Below are 14,768 nucleotides of genomic sequence, written 5' to 3'. Positions count from 1 at the left end.
TAATGTGAACAAAGCCTAAAAAGATTTTGTGTTTTTCTGGCCGGATGATAAACGGTAACTCTGATGAGAAGCATTAGGCTTCCAGTCACTATCTGGAGCGGTTGCTTAGCATTAGTGATCCTGCTAATTACTTCCCTTTCTCACAGCTGAAATCCCACTAATTAATTGATTGTGACAGTTCAGCCCCAAGTTTGCCGTAGGCGAGATTTAGCGAGCAAGGCTACATTTTGGCACCAAGTTCATCGTCATCTTGTGCTTTAATTGAGAACAGGAAGGAAATGTAGAAATAAGCAGAAAGATCTAGTGCAAAACATCAGAAAAAACGTGCATTTCTCAATTTTATGAGAAAGAGGGACAGATTCATGGCGATTGCTAACTTCCACCATTGATATAACTGGAAGAAACATCATCTTGTCCATGTTGTCTTGAAATTCATCTCTCGGTGACTTCAGTGATAGAATAATTAAAGAAAAAAACATAGAATGGAGAATTATTATAATATGAAAATAAAGTGTTATATATATATATATATCTGTTTTTGCAACATTCATTTCTTAAAATCGATAGGGAAAAAGTTATAATGTTTGAGACATTATTTTAATCTGTCACATGTCATCTTTTTGATTTTTACGTTAAAATATCAGATTAGACAAGGGATGAAAGTTGAGCGAAAAGATTTGCAGCACCCTGGTTTATCAGCCACTTTGCTTGTCTGTGGCCACCTGACCAGAGCCCTTTAAATCTCCTACTACCTGCGGCCTCCCCCTGATCAGTAAGCCCCTCAAGACCTCATTACTTTTCGGTTGTGATGCCCACATGATGTCTCTGGGGCTTTCTAATCAGAAGACGTGCCAGGGATGCCACATTTGGTTTGCAGGGCTCTGGTGCCGTAATCATGTACTACCAAACTGGCCACTGGACCAGGGTCCTGCAAATCTTTTTGCTCAACTCTACAACGGATATAGTGAGGGAATGTTATCTTGTTATTTGCCAGGAAGGACAGGGATGCAGGTAAATCAGTGGCAGCAGATGTCCTCCTTTTGGTAATTTAATTAATGCATAAAAAGCTCAATGTTTCGGCCACCCAGGGCCTTTACCAAGCCATAAGAAAGACAGATTGCAATGGCTTGATAAAAGCCCTGTGTGGCCAAAATGTTGTATTTTTTCTGCTCTAATAAACTTGCCAATAAAGGAACGTCTGGTGCCCTGGTTCCTGGATTGTTCTGTATTGCTACAACCTTGTGGAGGATTGCACCAAGTGTGTATGGACAACAGAGTGGTGCACACTACTCATCTATAGCAAGGAAGAACAGGGATGCAGAGAAATCCGGGAACCAGGGCACCAGACGTCCTCCTTATCGTAATTTTATTAGTCCAGAAAAGTCACAATATTTCGACCATGCAGGGCCTTTATCAAGCCATATAAAAGAGAGATTTCAGTGGTTTGATAAAGGCCCTGCGTGGCCGAAACGTTGTGATTTTTCTGCACTAATAAAGTTACCAAAAGGAGGACATCTGGTGCCCTGTTTCCTGGATTTTTCTGTATTACTACAACCTTGTGGAGGGCTGCACCAAGTGTGTACAGACAACAGAGTGGTGCACAGGACTCATCTATTGCAAGGAAGGACAGCGATTGTTTTATTTGAAGAAATTTCCTAAAAAAATGCAATTCCATTGACTTTAAGGTTCTACAATCCGAATTTATGAACATTTTCCTCTTTCCCACAAATTAGATTTATTGTGAGGATTCAAAACAAACTTTTTGTTTTGAAGTTTTGATGCTTTTTATTAACAAATTGTGCTTTAAAAAAAAAGAGAGAAATAATCATGTGGGAACAAATTGTTCTAAATGCATCGTGCTGATATTTCATTCACGTATCTGTTTTCCGAGATGCCTGAGATCTGAAACACTTGCAGGATTTCAGGAAGATTTTGACAGAAAGGTTTCTGAGACTTAATGAAGAATTAACCAACATGTGATCCCTCTAATCCCAGTCCTAATTAACATACAGAATGCGCAATCCCCTCACCAAAGATGATGAAGGGGTTTTCTTTTATTTGATGCAAATGCAAAAACAAGCCGAGGGTGGGTGGAAGTCCCACTGGTGGCCTAAGGCCAGCTCCAGCTTTATGGAATCCAGTAGAGATTGGGCCTTTATGGAAGAACTGAAAAGGAAAACAAAATAAAATCAGTTGAATGTGTCAAGTTGTAAAAAAAGAAAGAAAAAAAAAAAAGAAAAATATAGAAAATTAAAAGTTTAACTTATCCAAATCAGGCAATTTAACCCCTTAATGACCGCCGATACGCCTTTTAACGTCAGCAGTTAAGGGTACTTAAACCACAGCCGGCGCTGTGGAAAAAGTAAATAGCGCCCACCAGAGTCGGATTTTCCCTGGGGTCTCGGTTACCGGGGGTAGCCGAGACCCCAGAGAACATGATTCAGGGTTTTTTTTACCGACCCCCGGGTTGCGATCACCGGTAATTAACCGTTTACCGGCGGTCACAAAAAAAACAAAACGCAATTTCCCATTTAATTTTTCTGTCCTCCGATGTGATTGCTCATCAGAGGACAGAGAAATGAGGTCCCCGATCGCCCTCGATACTCACCTGTCTCCCCCGTGCTCCTCGTGGCTCCCGATGGGCGCCGCCATCTTGTTCTGGCCAAAAAATGGCAGGCGCATGCGCAGTTCGCCCCCCCGGCCAGCACCCGGAAGATCTTTGGGGTCTCAGCTGCCAGGGGTAGCCGAGACCCCAAAGAACATGATCGGGGTTGGTTTTTACCGACCCCTGTTGTTATGCTGTGCTATCAGGCAACACAGTGTGCAGTAATCAGCGCACATACAGTGATATGGCAATAACCCAAAAACAATAGAACAAGCTCTGAGACGTGGAATCTCTGCAGACTGCAATACCTGAACCTATCCTCACACAACTAAAAGCAGCAGTGGATTGCGCCTAACACTACCTATGCAACTCGGCACTGCCTGAGGAGCTGACTAGCCTGAAGATAGAAATACAAGTCTGACTTGCCTCAGAGAAATACCCCAAAGGAATAGGCAGCCCCCCACATATAATGACTGTTAGCAAGATGAAAAGACAAAACGTAGGAATGAAATAGATTCAGCAAAGTGAGGCCCGATATTCTAGACAGAGCGAGGATAGCAAAGAGAACTATGCAGTCTACAAAAAACCCTAAAGCAGAACCACGCAAAGGGGGGCAAAAAGACCCACCGTGCCGAACTAACGGCACGGCGGTGCACCCTTTGCGTCCCAGAGCCTCCAGCAAAAGAGAATAGCACAGCTGGACAGAAAAAACGGAAACAAAAACAAAGTAACACTTATCTAGCAGAGCAGCAGGCCACAGGAAAGATGCAGTAGCTCAGAACCAACACTGGAACATTGCCAAGGAGCAAGGAAGACAGACTCAGGTGGAGTTAAATAGCAAGGCAGCCAACGAGCTCACCAAAACACCTGAGGGAGGAAGCCCAGAGGCTGCAATACCACTTGTGACCACAGGAGTGAATTCAGCCACAGAATTCACAACAGTACCCCCCCCCTTGAGGAGGGGTCACTGAACCCTCACCAGAACCCCCAGGCCGACCAGGATGAGCCACATGAAAGGCACGAACAAGATCTGGGGCATGGACATCAGAGGCAAAAACCCAGGAATTATCCTCCTGAGCATAACCCTTCCATTTGACCAGATACTGGAGTTTCCGTCTAGAGACACGAGAATCCAAAATTTTCTCCACAATATACTCCAATTCCCCCTCCACCAAAACAGGGGCAGGAGGCTCCACAGATGGAACCATAGGTGCCACGTATCTTCTCAACAACGACCTATGGAATACATTATGTATGGAAAAGGAGTCTGGGAGGGTCAGACGAAAAGACACCGGATTGAGAATCTCAGAAATCCTATACGGACCAATAAAACGAGGTTTAAATTTAGGAGAGGAAACCTTCATAGGAATATGACGAGAAGATAACCAAACCAGATCCCCAACACGAAGTCGGGGACCCACACGGCGTCTACGATTAGCGAAAAGCTGAGCCTTCTCCTGGGACAAGGTCAAATTGTCCACTACCTGAGTCCAGATCTGCTGCAACCTGTCCACCACAGAATCCACACCAGGACAGTCCGAAGACTCAACCTGTCCTGAAGAGAAACGAGGATGGAACCCAGAATTGCAGAAAAATGGAGAGACCAAGGTAGCCGAGCTGGCCCGATTATTAAGGGCGAACTCAGCCAACGGGAAAAATGACACCCAATCATCCTGGTCAGCAGAAACAAAACATCTCAGATGTGTTTCCAAGGTCTGATTGGTTCGTTCGGTCTGGCCATTAGTCTGAGGATGGAAGGCCGAGGAAAAAGATAGGTCAATGCCCATCCTACCACAAAAGGCTCGCCAGAACCTTGAGACAAACTGGGAACCTCTGTCAGAAACAATATTCTCAGGAATGCCATGCATACGAACCACATGCTGGAAGAACAAAGGCACCAAATCAGAGGAGGAAGGCAATTTAACCAAGGGCACCAGATGGACCATTTTAGAAAAGCGATCACAGACCACCCAAATGACCGACATCTTTTGGGAAACGGGAAGGTCAGAAATGAAATCCATCGAAATATGTGTCCAAGGCCTCTTCGGGACCGGCAAGGGCAAAAGCAACCCACTGGCACGTGAACAGCAGGGCTTAGCCCTAGCACAAATCCCACAGGACTGCACAAAAGCACGCACATCCCGTGACAGAGATGGCCACCAGAAGGATCTAGCCACTAACTCTCTGGTACCAAAGATTCCTGGATGACCAGCCAGCACCAAACAATGAAGTTCAGAGATAACTTTACTAGTCCACCTAACAGGGACGAACAGTTTCTCGGCCGGACAACGATCAGGTTTATTAGCCTGAAATTTCTGCAACACTCTCCGCAAATCAGGAGAGATGGCAGACACAATGACTCCTTCCTTGAGGATACTCGCCGGCTCAGATAACCCAGGAGAGTCGGGCACAAAACTCCTAGACAGAGCATCCGCCTTCACATTTTTAGAGCCCGGAAGGTACGAAATCACAAAATCAAAACGAGCAAAAAATAACGACCAACGGGCCTGTCTAGGATTCAAGCGCTTGGCAGACTCGAGATAAGTAAGATTCTTATGATCAGTCAATACCACCACGCGATGCTTAGCTCCCTCAAGCCAATGACGCCACTCCTCGAATGCCCACTTCATGGCCAGCAACTCTCGGTTGCCCACATCATAATTACGCTCAGCAGCAGAAAATTTCCTGGAAAAGAAAGCACATGGTTTCAACACTGAGCAACCAGAACCTCTCTGTGACAAAACCGCCCCTGCTCCAATCTCAGAAGCATCAACCTCGACCTGGAACGGAAGAGAAACATCTGGTTGACACAACACAGGGGCACAGCAAAAACGACGCTTCAACTCTTGAAAAGCTTCCACGGCAGCAGAAGACCAATTAACCAAATCAGCACCCTTCTTGGTCAAATCGGTCAATGGTCTGGCAATGCTAGAAAAATTACAGATGAAGCGACGATAAAAATTAGCAAAGCCCAGGAATTTCTGCAGACTTTTCAGAGATGTCGGCTGAGTCCAATCCTGGATGGCCTGGACCTTAACCGGATCCATCTCGATAGTAGAAGGGGAAAAGATGAACCCCAAAAATGAAACTTTCTGCACACCGAAGAGACACTTTGATCCCTTCACGAACAAGGAATTAGCACGCAGTACCTGGAAAACCATTCTGACTTGCTTCACATGAGACTCCCAATCATCAGAGAAGATCAAAATGTCATCCAAGTAAACAATCAGGAATTTATCCAGATACTCACGGAAAATGTCATGCATAAAAGACTGAAACACAGATGGAGCATTGGCAAGTCCGAACGGCATCACCAGATACTCAAAATGACCCTCGGGCGTATTAAATGCCGTTTTCCATTCATCTCCCTGCCTGATTCTCACCAGATTATACGCACCACGAAGATCAATCTTAGTAAACCAACTAGCCCCCTTAATCCGAGCAAACAAGTCAGATATCAATGGCAAGGGATACTGAAACTTAACAGTGATCTTATTAAGAAGGCGGTAATCAATACACGGTCTTAGCGAACCATCCTTCTTGGCTACAAAGAAGAACCCTGCTCCCAGTGGTGATGACGATGGGCGAATATGTCCCTTCTCCAGGGATTCCTTCACATAACTGCGCATAGCGGCGTGTTCAGGCACGGACAAATTAAATAAACGACCCTTAGGGAATTTACTACCAGGAATCAAATTGATTGCACAATCACAATTCCTATGCGGAGGTAGGGCATCAGACTTGGGCTCTTCAAATACATCCTGAAAGTCAGACAAGAACTCTGGGATGTCAGAAGGAATGGATGACGAAATAGAAAAAAATGGAACATCACCATGTACTCCCTGACAACCCCAGCTGGTTACCGACATAGAGTTCCAATCTAATACTGGATTATGGGTTTGTAGCCATGGCAACCCCAACACGACCACATCATGCAGATTATGCAGTACCAGAAAGCGAATAACTTCCTGATGTGCAGGAGCCATGCACATGGTCAGCTGGGCCCAGTATTGAGGTTTATTCTTGGCCAAAGGTGTAGCATCAATTCCTCTCAACGGAATAGGACACCGCAAAGGCTCCAAGAAAAATCCACAACGTTTAGCATAATCCAAATCCATCAGATTCAGGGCAGCGCCTGAATCCACAAACGCCATGACAGAATACGATGACAAAGAGCATATCAAGGTAATGGACAGAAGGAATTTGGACTGTACAGTACCAATGACGGCAGAGCTATCGAACCGCCTAGTGCGCTTAGGACAATTAGAAATAGCATGAGTGGAATCACCACAGTAGAAACACAGCCTGTTCAGATGTCTGTGTTCTTGCCGTTCAACTTTAGTCATAGTCCTGTCGCACTGCATAGGCTCAGGTTTACTCTCAGACAATACCGCCAGATGGTGCACAGATTTACGCTCGCGCAAGCGACGACCGATCTGAATGGCCAAGGACATAGACTCATTCAAACCAGCAGGCATAGGAAATCCCACCATGACATCCTTAAGAGCTTCAGAGAGACCCTTTCTGAACAAAGCTGCCAGCGCAGATTCATTCCACTGAGTGAGTACTGACCATTTCCTAAATTTCTGACAATATACTTCTACATCATCCTGACCCTGGCATAAAGCCAGCAAATTTTTCTCAGCCTGATCCACTGAATTAGGCTCATCGTAAAGCAATCCAAGCGCCTGGAAAAACGCATCAACATTACTCAATGCAGGGTCTCCTGGCGCAAGAGAAAACGCCCAGTCCTGTGGGTCGCCGCGCAAAAAAGAAATAATAACCAAAACCTGTTGACTAGGATTACCAGAAGAATGAGGTTTCAAGGCCAGAAATAGCTTACAATTATTTTTGAAGCTCAGGAACTTAGTTCTGTCACCAAAAAACAAATCAGGAATAGGAATTCTTGGTTCTAGCATAGATTTCTGATCAATTGTATCTTGAATCTTTTGTACATTTATAACGAGATTATCCATTGAGGAGCACAGAGCCTGAATATCCATGTCCACAGCTGTGTCCTGAAGCACTCTAATGTCTAGGGGAAAAAAAAAAAAAAAAACTGAAGACAGAGCTGAGGAAAAAAAAAAAATGATGTCAGGACTTCTTTTTTCCCTCTATTGAGAATCATTGGTTTTGGCTCCTTGTACTGTTATGCTGTGCTATCAGGCAACACAGTGTGCAGTAATCAGCGCACATACAGTGATATGGCAATAACCCAAAAACAATAGAACAAGCTCTGAGACGTGGAATCTCTGCAGACTGCAATACCTGAACCTATCCTCACACAACTAAAAGCAGCAGTGGATTGCGCCTAACACTACCTATGCAACTCGGCACTGCCTGAGGAGCTGACTAGCCTGAAGATAGAAATACAAGCCTGACTTGCCTCAGAGAAATACCCCAAAGGAATAGGCAGCCCCCCACATATAATGACTGTTAGCAAGATGAAAAGACAAAACGTAGGAATGAAATAGATTCAGCAAAGTGAGGCCTGATATTCTAGACAGAGCGAGGATAGCAAAGAGAACTATGCAGTCTACAAAAAACCCTAAAGCAGAACCACGCAAAGGGAGGCAAAAAGACCCACCGTGCCGAACTAACGGCACGGCGGTGCACCCTTTGCGTCCCAGAGCCTCCAGCAAAAGAGAATAGCACAGCTGGACAGAAAAAACGGAAACAAAAACAAAGTAACACTTATCTAGCAGAGCAGCAGGCCACAGGAAAGATGCAGTAGCTCAGAACCAACACTGGAACATTGCCAAGGAGCAAGGAAGACAGACTCAGGTGGAGTTAAATAGCAAGGCAGCCAACGAGCTCACCAAAACACCTGAGGGAGGAAGCCCAGAGGCTGCAATACCACTTGTGACCACAGGAGTGAATTCAGCCACAGAATTCACAACACCCTGTTTTGCGATCGCCGGTAATTAACTGTTTACCGGCGACCGCAAAAAAAAAAAAGCGGTGTGTTATTCTCTGTCCTCTGATGTGATCGCACATCAGAGGACAGAGAAATAGGGGGATTCAGGGACCCTGTTATACCTACCGGTGTCCCTGGATCCTCCTGCCCGCCGCCTTCTTCATCCGGTAAGAAAATGGCGGGCGCATGCGCAGTGCGCCCGCCATGATCTGCCGGCCGGCAGCTAGAGGAGTTGGGGCTAAAATTAGGGTTAGGGTTGGGGCTAAATTTAGGGTTAGGGTTACGGCTAGGGTTAGGCTTCTTTCACACTTGCGTCGGTACGGGGCCGTCGCAATGCGTCGGCCCGACGTACCGACGCACGTTGTGAAAATTGTGCACAATGTGGGCAGCGGATGCAGTTTTTCAACACATCCGCTGCCCAGTCTATGTCCTGGGGAGGAGGGGTCGGACTTATGGCCACGCATGTGCGGTCGGAAATGGCGGACGTTACATTGAACGTTTTTTGTGACGACGGTACGCCAAAACACATCAGATCCAGTGCACGACGGACGCGACGTGTGGCCATCCGTCGCGATCCGTCGGCAATACAAGTCTATGGGCAAAAAACGCATCCTGCGAGCACATTTGCAGGATCCGTTTTTTGTCCAAAACGACGGATTGCGACGGATGCCACACGACGCAAGTGTGAAAGTAGGGCTACGGTTGCGGCTAAAGTTAGGGCTAGGGTTTAGATTAGGGTTGGCATTAGGGTTACGGTTGGGATTTGGGTTAAGGTTAGGGTTGAGATTAGGGTTAGGGGTGTATTGGGATTAGGGTTTGGATTAGGGTTGGTATTAGGGTTAGGGTTGGCATTAGGGTTACGCTTGGGATTAGGGATAGGTTTGGGATTAGGTTTAAGGTTAGGGTTGGGATTAGGGGTGTATTGGGGTTAGGTTTGAGGTTAGGGTTGAGATTAGGATTGGATTGTGTTGGATTTAGGGTTTTGATTAGGGTTATGGTTAGTGTTGAGATTAGGGTTGTTTTGAGGTTAGGGTTGTGATTATCGTTAGGGTTGTGATTAGGATTATGGATCGGGTTGGGATTAGGGTTAGGGGTGTGTTGGGGTTAGGTTTGGAGATAGAATTGGGGGGTTTCCACTCTTTAGGTACATCAGGGGGTCTTCAAACACGACAGCCAATTTTGCGCTCAAAAAGTCAAATGGTGCTCCCTCCCTTCTGAGCTCTGCCGTGCGCCCAAACAGTGGTTTAGCCCCACATATGGGGCATCAGCGTACTCGGGATAAATTGGACAACAACTTTTGGGGTCCAATTTCTCTTGTTATCCTTGTGAAAATAAAAACTTGGGGGCTAAAAAATCTTTTTTGTGGAAAAAAATATATTTTTTATTTTCACGACTCTGCATTATAAACTTCTGTGAAGCACTTGGGCATTCAAAGTTCTCACCACACATCTAGATAAGTTCCTTGGGGGGTCTAGTTTCCAAAATGGGATCACTTGTGGGGGGTTTCTACAGTTTAGGTACATCAGGGGCTCTGCACATGCAACATAACGCCCGCAGACCATTCTATCAAAGTCTGCATTCCAAAACGTCGCTCCATCCCTTCTGAGCTCTGCAATGCGCCCAAACAGTGGTTTACCCCCACATATGGGGTATCAGCCTACTCAGCATACATTGCACAATAAATTTTGGGGTCCAATTTCTAATGTTACCCTTGTGAAAGTAAAAATTTGGGGGTGAAAAGATCATTTTTGTGGAAAAAATATGATCTTTTTATTTTCATGGCTCTACATGATAAACTTCTGTGAAGCAGTTGGGGGTTCATAGTGCTCACCACACATCTAGATAAGCTCTTTGGGGGGTCTAGTTTCCAAAATGGGGTCACTTGTGGGGGGTTTCTACTGTTTAGGTACATTAGGAGCTCTGCAAATGCAACATGACGCCCGCAGCCCATGCTATCAAAGTCTGCATTCCAAGCTACGCTCCTTCCCTTCCGAGCCCCGATGTGTGCCCAAACAGTGGTTTACCCCCACATATTGGGTATCAGCGTACTCAGGACAAACTGGTCAACAGATTGCAGGCTAAAAATCATTTTTGAGGGAAAAAAAAGGATTTTTTATTTTCACGGCTCTACTTTATAAATTTCTGTGAAGCACTTGGGGGTTTAAAGTGCTCACCACACATCTAGATAAGTTCCTTAAGGGGTCTAATTTCCAAAATGGGGTCACTTGTGGGGGGTTTCTACTGTTTAGGCACATCAGGGGCTCTGCAAACACGACATGGTGTCCGATCTCAATTCCAGCCAATTGAAAAGGTAAAACGGCGCTCCTTCTCTTCCAAGCTCTGCGGTGCGCTCAAACAGTGGTTTACCCCCACATATGGGGTATCGGCGTATTCAGGAGAAATTGCTGTTTTTACACTTGTGAAAATTAAAAAAAAAATGGTTCTGAAGTAAAATGTTTGCAAAGAAAAGTTAAATGTTCATTTTTTTCCTTCCACATTGTTTCAGTTCCTGTGAAACACGTAAAGGGTTAATAAACTTAAAAGAACAATAGTACACTGGCGCTGTCCTAATACGCTGGTGCCTTCACTATCTGTGCTGGCTCTGCAGATGGGGAGCGTCTTCCCTTTACATCATAGGTGGCTCCTAAAGAGCTTGCCGTGACAACCGGTGGTTTACCTCGGCCGAAGGCGCCGCCGTGTAGTAGCGAGGTGTGCAGGGGGCGTGGTTTAGCGGTGACGTCACCTGTCCGTGGAAGACGGACATGTACAAGGGCCAATGACCGACGCACTCGTAAACTAGGGTTGAGTCCAAGTGGATTTTTACACTCGATATCCTGGCCCCGAAGGGACTAAATTATGAAATAGAACTGTATGCCCTTTAATGTAGTATTAGGTGGTACCATCATTTCAATGCAGGATTCCCGAGGGGGATTCAATCTAAGCATGGGTGTATATTTTGGATTAATGCAATTATATACTGCATATTGATAACCTTTTTAAATAAAACTCTGTTTGCTTATATGATTTCTTATGAATCATTTTATATAGGGTTGGGGTCATTTTAGTAGTTCTTATTCTTATTTATATATTTAAACACAATTTTATATACAGGTTTTTAGTATTTTTTGTGATTAATAAATTTGAATTTTAATCTAGTGGGAAATTTAGAAGAAAAAAAAAAGGAGGTCGTATAAATTGTGTAATATGTGGGAATCTTTGTATGTATATGATTTGTGTGTAATGAGCAGTGTGTTTTAGGGCACGTTAAAAGGGCTTTTGGGAGACTGGAGTAACAGATAATCCCCTCTGCAGCACTAGTGCGTAATTTAAGGGAGATAATTTTCCTTCTAATACTTGTGCAGCGGTAGTGTATAATTCACTATTGGTGGCCTTGTTAGTAGTGTGTTATAAGTTGTATGCCACTTCCTAGCTAATCAGGTAAACTGGCATATTAGCAGGGAGAAGCACAGGGGTATAAAGGTTCAGCGTTAGTACAGGGACAACAACCTTGAGGAAGAGGGACTGTTCCCTCGAAACGTGTCGGTCATTGGCCCTTGTACATGTCCGTCTTCCACAGACAGGTGACGTCACCGCTAAACCACGCCCCCCCCGCACACCTCGCTACTACACGGCGGCGCCTTCGGCCGAGGTAAACCGCCGGTTGTCACGGCAAGCTCTTTAGGAGCCACCTATGGTGTAAAGGGAGGACGCTCCCCATCTGCAGAGCCAGCACAGATAGTGAAGGCACCAGAGGCTTTGGGCATACATCAGCCGGTGCTGCTCCTTCAGTTCCGGGATTGTGCAGACACATGTGTTTGCAAGCACAGCAAGGTGGTTAATAAACTTCTTGAATGTGGTTTTGAGCACCTTGAGGGGTGCAGTTTTTAGAATGGTGTCACACTTCGTTATTTTCTATCATATAGAGCCCTCAAAATGACTTCAAATGAGATGTGGTCCCTAAAAAAAAAATGGTGTTGTAAAAATGAGAAATTGCTGGTCAACTTTTAACCCTTATAACTCCCTAACAAAAAAAAATTTTGTTTCCAAAATTGTGCTGATGTAAAGTAGACATGTGGGAAATGTTATTTATTAACTATTTTTTGTGACATATCTCTCTGATTTAAGGGCATAAAAATACAAAGACATTTTCGCCATGTTTCCATTTTTTTCATAACTAATCGCAAGTAATATCGAAGAAATGTTACCACTAACATGAAGTACAATATGTCACGAAAAAACAATCTCAGAATCAGCGGGATCCGTGAAAGCGTTCCAGAGTTATAACCTCATAAAGTGACAGTGGTTAGAATTGTAAAAATTGGCTCGGACATTAAGTACCAATTTGGCTCTGTCACTAAGGGGTTAAGACTCTTTAATATTTAAGAAACGATCATGATGTTGACCGCGAATAATCGACTAATAAGTGTTACAAAATTAAACACCAGGACTTAAGCCAATGGGTATGTACATTTTTGGATCCTTGGTTACTCTCTTGTATATTTTTCTATATTTTGTTTTTGGGGAAGTTTTCCTTGCTTTCTGCTTTCTTTATATTATCTAATTTTCCATCGGTCATTACCATGTCGAAAAATGTAAAATGACCCCTCTCGTGGCCAGGTGGGAATTTACCCTTATACGCCCCAACGACTTAATGTCTTAAATGGGAGAAGGGAATGGAGATCTTGTTAGCTGATCGTACGCCAGGGTTCCTCAGGCATCTCATCCTTGGAACTAATTTAGTCAAAAATTAGGCATTTAGCATCTGTGAGTAATTATTCCTCCGCGCTAATGGTATATTCTGTACGTTGATTTGTGCTTCGTTGTAATTGAGAAGGAATCAAACAATGCACCAGTCAATTAAACTGAATTAAATGACTCCATAGCATTGGCTTTCCACCATAATTCTGAGCAGTAAATGTGCAAACACTTGAAAATGAGATTCGTCTGTGAGATACGCCATGATGTCACCGATTCTCGACGATTGGCAGACGTATTGCTGTAAAATGGCGCAATTGCTAGCATTGCATGGCCCAAAAGTCTCCTTACACCAACATGTCACTTTCCACATTTTAGCCCTTAGAATTTAGTACTTCTGGAAATTCAGATCTTAAAGGGAGTTGTCCGGCCTCAGGCTCCAAGACTCAGTGTGACTGCAGACCTGTGAATTCTCACATCGCGCACGCTGAGAGGATTCTCTGGTGTCAGCGGCGGTTGCGTGACTGCAAGTATGTGATTTGCACACATGCAGTTATGTGCCGACTAGGCGGGCGTGGTCTCGCTCAATGCAAGTGTATAGAGCGAGGCCAGATACAGCCTAGTGGCCGGAATGATGCAAATCAGATAGTTGTAGTAAAACGACCGCCCGCTCCCAGTGTCATAGAATCCTTACAGGTCCATGCAAAATCGCGGAGACATGTCCAACTTTGATCCAAGTGTCAGATCAAAATCGGCAATGCAAGTCTATAGGTCTGTAAAAAAAAAAAAAATCAGACCGCATTCAGATGTCATCCGAGTGCGGTTTGATTTTCAGAGACGAGTGAATGAGAACGGAAAGGGTTCTCCTTGGGCCGTGTCCAATATTACAGCATGGTCACAGATTATTAGGAGAAAAAATCCATATACTCTCATATAAATGGAGGAAATGGAACCAAGGGCATAAAGAAGCATTAAGGGTACACTCAGCCGAATGTATAAATTGGACCGAGGTCGGACTGCAATGCACGGAGTGGCCGGCGGGTCTCCTGACACGTGTGTGACAGCTGCACAGAAATATATGAAGATGTCATGATCTGGTCGGGAGAGCCGCAGGCCAGTCCGTGCATTGCAGTCTGATGTATACGGTCATCTGACTGTGCCCTTGTCCTACAATTTTACAGACGCAATAATGCCTGACATTACAGCTTGTAAAGGGGGCTTTCACCCAGGTTTTTCTGACCCCTCAGTTTCAGTATTACTCAGCAGATTTTCTCATTGCAGCTTTAAAAAACTTGGATAAGAAACTTTATTCGGGCTGCTGTGGCTGCCATATTGGATATCGCCTATATTCCCAAAGTATAAGATGCAACTGGGAACTTGTCAGAATAAGACGACTCCAAGGATTCACTGGCTGATAATTATTGGGCATATATGCCCTTTAACCCTTATGTGACCAAACCCAATTTTAAATGTTACTATATGGGTAAATAATTCTAGAATTTTACAACTTATCCCATTACAGATGTGCCTTTTCTGGGGTGACTGGGGGCA

At 44.6% G+C, this 14,768-nt stretch overlaps 1 protein-coding gene and 1 long non-coding RNA gene across 5 annotated transcripts in view; one reads left to right on the top strand and one right to left on the bottom strand.

The window, feature by feature from the left end:
* NELL1 (neural EGFL like 1) overlaps nt 1-14,768 on the top strand; it is a 784,159-nt gene that overhangs the window by 606,522 nt on the left and 162,869 nt on the right. The window lies entirely within an intron of this gene.
* LOC138649201 (uncharacterized) overlaps nt 239-14,768 on the bottom strand; it is a 40,689-nt gene continuing 26,159 nt past the window's right edge. The window contains exons 2-3 of the long non-coding RNA XR_011315262.1: nt 2,031-2,166; nt 239-446 (exon numbers count right to left, since the gene is read on the bottom strand). This is a non-coding gene — a long non-coding RNA (uncharacterized lncRNA). The remainder of the gene's footprint in view (nt 447-2,030; nt 2,167-14,768) is intronic.

The sequence above is a fragment of the Ranitomeya imitator genome, chromosome 9 (assembly GCF_032444005.1).
Source record: "Ranitomeya imitator isolate aRanImi1 chromosome 9, aRanImi1.pri, whole genome shotgun sequence".
NCBI classification, from domain to species: Eukaryota; Metazoa; Chordata; class Amphibia; order Anura; family Dendrobatidae; genus Ranitomeya; species Ranitomeya imitator.
This window is presented reverse-complemented; position numbering and strand designations above follow the sequence as displayed.